Source organism: Talpa occidentalis, unplaced genomic scaffold (assembly GCF_014898055.3).
Source record: "Talpa occidentalis isolate TD23 unplaced genomic scaffold, MPIMG_talOcc4v2.1 talOcc4.6, whole genome shotgun sequence".
Classification (NCBI taxonomy): domain Eukaryota; kingdom Metazoa; phylum Chordata; class Mammalia; order Eulipotyphla; family Talpidae; genus Talpa; species Talpa occidentalis.
Window position 1 is genome coordinate 45,857,695 of NW_023604972.1, and position 7,070 is coordinate 45,864,764.

The window sequence follows — 7,070 nt, forward strand, 5'->3', positions numbered from 1 at the left end:
AAGGAATAGGTTAAAATAATAGTTTTCCTCTAAAGATATCACAAGGAACAAAAAATTTACCGTATTTTATTTTTTTAAAAATGAAAGCACATTAAGTAAATTTGGCAAGTAAAGAAAGGACGATGAGGAGTTTAAAGAGAATAGTGACCGGGGTCTCCCTGGTGGCACAGGCGGTTAAGCGCAGTGCTGTGAAGCTGTCGTTAGTCTCTGCAGTGCCAGTTCAATCCCCGCCGGCCTCGGAGCAACCCACATGGCGAGCAGACCTCTCTTGGCTCGCCTGCTGCTCCCCTCAGCAGTATATGTCAGTCAGTCTGATTGTTCTGTTCCCTGCACTGTCTCTGGTGAATCCTCTCACCCTCACGTGCATCTGGCCTATACCCCGGTCTTATATAAATTAAATAAATCTTTAAAAAAAAAAAAAAGAACAGTGACTTCATAATTCCTTAAACAACCACTTAATATTTGGTTCCATTTCCTTTTATTCCCTCTCTATGAGGAGGCTTCTTCTTTCCTGGTATAACATGGTTGTGATCATTTGGGCATAGAGTAGAGGATAGAAGATAGCTTGGTTCTGGAGTAATCCCACATTGCCAGCTCTTTAGTCGCTTTTTTTTAAAGATTCATTTTTATTTATGCATACAGGAACTGGGGTGTAGACCAGAGGTGTGTGTGTTGGGGGGAGGGTTCACCAGAGACAGTGGGGAGCAGAACAGGCAGATCTGAAATATGCTGCTGGGGGGAGCAGTGGGTGAGACAGGAGAGGTCTGCTGCACCATGTGGGTTAGTCTCCTGGCTGGGGATCAAAATCGTGATGCAGTGGCTGGTGAAGCTTATAGCGCTGAGACTTTAATCCCTGCACCACCAGGGAGGCCCCCTAGCCACTTTTTTTTCCCCCTCACTGTAAATTGTTTATTGTAAGATAATTTACAAATACCTTGGGCTCTTTAGTAATTTAGACAATCGACTGATAATTTCTTCTGACAAGGATAGCTGTAAACTAAAACCAAAATCAGCTGACTGAATTTTTCTTCTTTACCTCTTGTCTGAGGATGAAACTTGATTTTTACTAATCCAAAGCTGTGGCATCAGAGAGAATCAACTCTTTTTTGATGACAGCTTAGCGAATGCGATTGAAAGTCAAAAGACAGTTACTTCAGAAGCATTCTTGCTAGAGTTGACCATGGACGTCAACCTGGCACGTTGCTCATTCATAGATTCCTTCAGAGAATAGCAGATGATGTTGGTCAGATTTATTTTTGGTAATTCTGTAGCATGTCAGCATCAATATCACCTTATAATCAATACTCACTCTCTGCTCTTGCAATGATAGCAAGAGAGAAGATGGACTTTTCTTCTGTTTTGTAGGAGATAACAAACCTGAATCTGTGAGAGATGATTAATCCTTCATCATATTCATATCCAGAATTTAGTAATAACAGGGTAATGACTGATACATCTCCAAAGTCAGGGACTTTCCACTTCTTTGAATGTCACCAGAAATTTGTTAGAGTCCTATAAAGTAAACCCCTGATTTTATCATCACTTCCAACCAGTGTAACTTCACTCTGAGCTGCTGTGAGCAGGGTTACCTCACTTTTCATCTGTTTAAGAACGGAGGAATAAATGGCATACAAAGCCCTTGATTCAGGATATAATGGTAAGGAGGTAGTCTAGCTTAATTAATAGCAGCTCTTTCGTAGAGTCAAATACCTTATTCCAGAATTGGTTTCAGAGCTGGTGTTTCAGTTTCCTCTCAACTTGGGCTTATTTGAATGCTGCCACCATTTCCATAGACCTGGTATTTTCTGAATTCTTTGATTGACTTAGTTCCCTGGTAACATCTAAGTTGCCACAGTTTGAACTTGGATCCATTGCAACTGCATGACCCAGCTAAGAGCTCATGAACACCCACCCAAGAGAACATGGCAGTACTGGGCCAGCTGAAAGTAGGTCAGACAATCCTCACCACATGTCTTTTAATCACTTTAAATTTTAAAAAATCCAACCAAAATTGATTTTCAAGTTTCTGCTAAATGAAAGATCTAATACTTTGTATGTCTCATAATGTGCTACATAAAATTTTATATTTGTTAAGTTGGTAATTGCTTGAATGAAAATTTCTACAAATTTTTAATTTAAATAGAATAAGGCAGTGTTTCCCACAGGGCAATATCTGTACCATTAGTGGCATAGGAAATGAATTCAATGGTTAGTGAAACAATCACATTTTAAAATAATGGTTAGGGCCTCCCCTGGTGACGCAGGGGGTTGAGCGCAGCGCAGCGCTGTGAAGCTGTCTGCAGCCTCTGGAGGGCCAGTTCCTTCCTGGCCAGCTGGCGAGGGTCCCACATGGCGGGGCAGACCTCTCCTGTCTCGCCCACTGCTCCCCTCAGCAGTGTATTTCGTCAGTCTGCCTGTTCTGTTCCCCACTCTTGTCTCTGGTGAACCCTCTCACCCTCCCTTTCATCTGGCCTGTACCCCAGTTCTTGTATAAATAAATAAATAAATTTTTTTAAAAAAATGGTTAGGGCCTCCCCGCTGGCGCAGGGGTTGAGCGCTGGGTTTCCAAGCAGCCCGCAGCCTCTGCAGCGCCGGTTCGATTCCCGGCTGCTCCCGGGCCACCAGAGGAGGGTCCCACATGGCGCGCAGACCTCTCCTGCCGCCCGCTGCTCCCCTCAGCAGTGTACTTCGGTCCTTCTGCCTGCTCTGCCCCCCGCTCTGGCTCTGGTGAATTCTCTCACCCTTCCGCGCTTCTGACTGTACCCAGTGCTTGTATGTATGTATGTATAAATAAATAAATAAATAAATAAGTTAAAAAAATGGTTAAAGTATGTTTTCAGCATATTATAAGAAAATATAATTACCACATAAGACCATGGTTTTATGGGTATTATTTCCTATGATGACACTATAGAAGGTTATTATTTATAAAATCTGTTTTAAAATATTAAGTGAATTGTATGTAGAATTATATAAACTGCTTTTCAAAATGGCTACATACCCTTTTTACATTCCCTCTAGCAGTGCATGCTGTTTAAGTTTTTTCATACCTTTTATAACACTTGGATTTATCTCTTATTTATTATACACATTTTAGTGAGTTGTGTAATGATACACATTTTAATTCAGAAAATGAGTTATTTTGCAGAGAAAACATTTGGGGTAATTCATGGTAGTTTTTAAATATGCGCCATTTGGAAGGTCCAGAAGTAGAGCTAGGAGGAATGTAGACTTTTCAGGTAAGCAAATTCTGGCATACAGTTAAGCAAAACTAAATGCTGTGTACTTTTGCAAACTAAAAGTGACGTTCTTATTGAGTGTATTTACTTCCAGATGTATCAAATAGTGTTCTTCAGTTACAGTCAACAGAAATTGACTGATTTAAGCTTAGTAGGAATGTATTGTAAGGATGGGGGGGGGGTGATTCATAGAATAAAGGAAAAGTCAAACAACTAGTATTTGGAAAGGCTAGGAAGCAACATAGCTCAGGAAATCTAAGTACCAGGAACCAATGAACAGTTTCACCAGAGATCTACTGTCAAGATTAATTAATTCTGTTTTCTGACCTTGCAACACTCCACTCAAGATTTAAATTCTAAAATGAGAGAGTCTCCTATGTTTAGTTTAGTTTATACACCCAGCCCTTGGTCAGAAGGCAGAATTGATAATCCTCACCAATAGTATGTACTAGGGAAGAAGAAATTACCCAGGGAAATTTTTTTTTTTTTAAAGCACTATTGGGTGTTGGGCAGGTAAATCCAATAGATACTTACGTACAAGGTCACTATCTGGTTTATATTTGGGAAAAATTAGCAAGGGTAGCAGGATCAACAAATCTCTGAAGTCCCATTCATTCCTTTAAAAGTTATTAAAGGTCTTGTATGATTTCTATGAAATCAAGAATCATATTTATTTAAATTTAAAGTTTTTACTTTGTTAACCTAATTTTTATATACATAGCAAATGTACTTTGCAGAATGTGTTGCCCATTTATTTTCTGAAGGAGAAGAAATGTCAATTTCATTTTATTAAAGACAAATATATGGATGGATTCTCCTGATAAAAAAAGATTCACTCAAATAGAGCAAAACTTACATGATTTCCCTCACCTAGCCTCCCTGTGGCTCCATGTGGATCTTCTACACTTGTACAAATTATATTCCTAAATCTATACTGTTGGCATATGGAGCTTTTCATAGTTAGATAGTATTATGCTACATACATATTTGCAATTAATTTTTATGCAAAAGTAGCATTATTATATTGTAGTAGCATTATCCCAAAGCTACTCTATTTTTATTGAGGTATAATTGACATATTACATGTACATATTTGAAATGTACATGATTCAATATTCACATATATTGTGAAATGATTAAGTCTAGTTAGTGTCTATCACCATACATATTTAGTAAAAAAAAAATTTAAGATATATGCACATCAATTTTTAAATATGCATGGCATTTTTTTGATTGGGTCTTGTTTTCTTTTGTGAAGTTGTATGAAGTCTTTGTAGGTCAGGGGTATTTGCCCCTTGTTGGTCAAATGATGTGCAAATATTTTCTTGCACTTGGTAGTGTGACTTTTCATTTTTACAATAGTTTCTTTCACTGTGAAGAATCTTTTTGGTTTGATGTAGTCTAGGTTGTCCAATTTATTGATCTTTTTCAATGTAGGCACTTAAGACTATAAATTTCCTTTACGTGCTACATTAGCTATATCCCATAGGTTTTTTTTTTTTTTTTTTTTTAATAGAGGCATGTTTTATTTATTTATTTGTTTGTTTGTTTGCTTGTTTATACATGCACTGGGTACAGTCAGAAGCGCGGGAGGGTGAGAGAACTCAACAGAGCCAGAGCGGGGAGCAGAGCAGGCAGAAGCAAAGTACACTGCTGAGGGGAGCAGCGGGCGGCAGGAGAGGTCTGCGCGCCATGTGGGACCCTCCTCCAGTGGCCGGGGAGCAGCCGGGGATCGAACCGGTGCTGCAGAGGCCGCGGGCAGCTTCGCAACCCAGCGCTCAACCGCTGCGCCACCGGGGAGGCCCAATATCCCATAGGTTTTAATGCATCCTCTACCATAGTCCATTGTGCTGCCTCCACACTTTACTGTTCCCCACCTCCTCTGGTAGTCTCTGTTCTAAATCAGATTTCTTGGGTTTGGTTTGGTTTGGTATTACAAAACTGCTGATATGAACATTTTTGTTTATTTCTTCTGATGAAGTTTTAGGGCTATTATAAATGATGCCCTAATTTATTAACATTCTTGTCCTTTTTTTAAAAAAAAATTTTTTTTAAGATTTGTTTATTTATTTATACAAGCACTGGGTACAGCCAGTAGCTTGGGAGGGTGAGAGAATTCACCAGAGCCAGAACAGGGAACAGAAAAGGCAGACTGATGAAATACACTGCTGAGGGGAGCAGTGGGCTCAGCAGGAGAGGTCTGCGCGCCATGTGGACTCTCACCAGAGGGCAGGGATTGAACTGGTGCTGCCAAGGCTGCGGGCAGCTTTGCAGCCCAGCGCTCAATCGCTGTGCCACTAGGGAGGCCCTCTTGTCCATTTGTTTTGGTAAACATATACATCCAAGTTTCTTGGATATATACCTAAGAGTGGATTTTGCTGGATCCTAAGTTAGATGTATATTCATTTGTAGCAGATAATGCTCAACAGTTTTCCAAAGTAGTTGCATCAATATATACTGCTAACAATGTGTAAGAGTTCCAGCTGCTCCATGTCCTTGCCAATAATTGGCTTAATGCTTTCATTTTAACCATTCTGCTGAATGTGACATTGTCCCCCAGTTTTTTTTTTTAAGATTTATTTACTTATGCGTATAAGAACTAGGGTATAGGTCAGAGGTGCGGGAGGTGAGAGGATTCACCAGAGATGGAGTTGGGGAACAGAACAGGCAGATCCACTGAAATACACTGCTGAGGGGAGCAGCAGGCACGACAGGAAGGGTCTGTTGTGCCATGCAGGTATCTCCCTGGCCAGCATGGGCTCGGGAAAAAACTCATGCCTCAGTGACTGGCAATAGCTTGATAGTGATATCTTTAACCCCTATGCCACTAGGGAGGCCCTGTCCCCAAATTTTTGAAGACTATGAGTGAGAAGACAGAATTTGGACTATCACTTCCCATTGATCATAGTTGTAACATGGTGATTTAGAGTTTTATATGATAATGTTTTCATTAAAGCCTAAAAGTGATGGAGGAAATCAGTTATTCTCTGACTCTTAACAAGTTACTATCTTCCTGGGGGAGGGATTAATTATGTTTGTATTATCATCTGTCAGACTCTAGAACCTGTTTTTGAACATTACCCCTTCTTTATATCTAAATCCCAATATTTGGTAAAATAGATCTATAATGTTTTAAAATTAGTGTTTCTGGTATATTATGTAATTTCAAATATGGCTACTGTTAGTAATATTATACTAGAATAGAGACGACAAATTCATGGCTTATAATCTATCATCCTCCTTCTCCAACGGGGCAGATTATGAAAGATGGTATGAATCACAGAATCCTTTCTCAGTTCTGTGTGGCCACTGATATTTTCTCAATTCAGAGTTACACATTCACACTGTTGATTAGAAATGTGATGTAAGATCAAAACACTTTTTCACATTGTACCTCAAGGTATAAAGTAATTTGCTGAGTCTTAAACTTTTCTCAAATATTGCCATTTTTGGCTTACCCTAATAGACTGACCCAAATGTGACTTATTTTTAGAAAGCTATCATTTAAATCTATCACTTAGGTCATACTAACTGAGGAGCTGGCTTACTTTTACTTCAGTTTTGTTCAGTTTTAAAATTTTCTTTATCCTTTCTATTTCAATATATAATCAATTTTTTTTTTTTTTTTGCTCAGTCTAAGGAAACTTCTGAAGGTTGCTGTGGCTTTGTAGGTCAAAAGTGAGTTAGGGGAGGGTCTCCCTGGTGGCACAAGGTAAGGTTAAGGTGCAACCTATGAGGCTATCAGCAGCTACTGCAGCACGAGTTAGATCCCTGGCAGGGGAACTACCCATATGGCGCAAGCAGGCCTCTCCTGACTCGCCCACTGCTTCC

The 7,070-nt window shown here is 39.6% G+C and overlaps 1 pseudogene; it reads right to left on the reverse strand.

Moving 5' to 3' along the window:
• Window positions 1-1,066: 1,066 nt before the first annotated feature.
• Window positions 1,067-1,901, reverse strand: LOC119261344 (ATP synthase subunit gamma, mitochondrial-like; annotated as a pseudogene).
• Window positions 1,902-7,070: the final 5,169 nt, after the last annotated feature.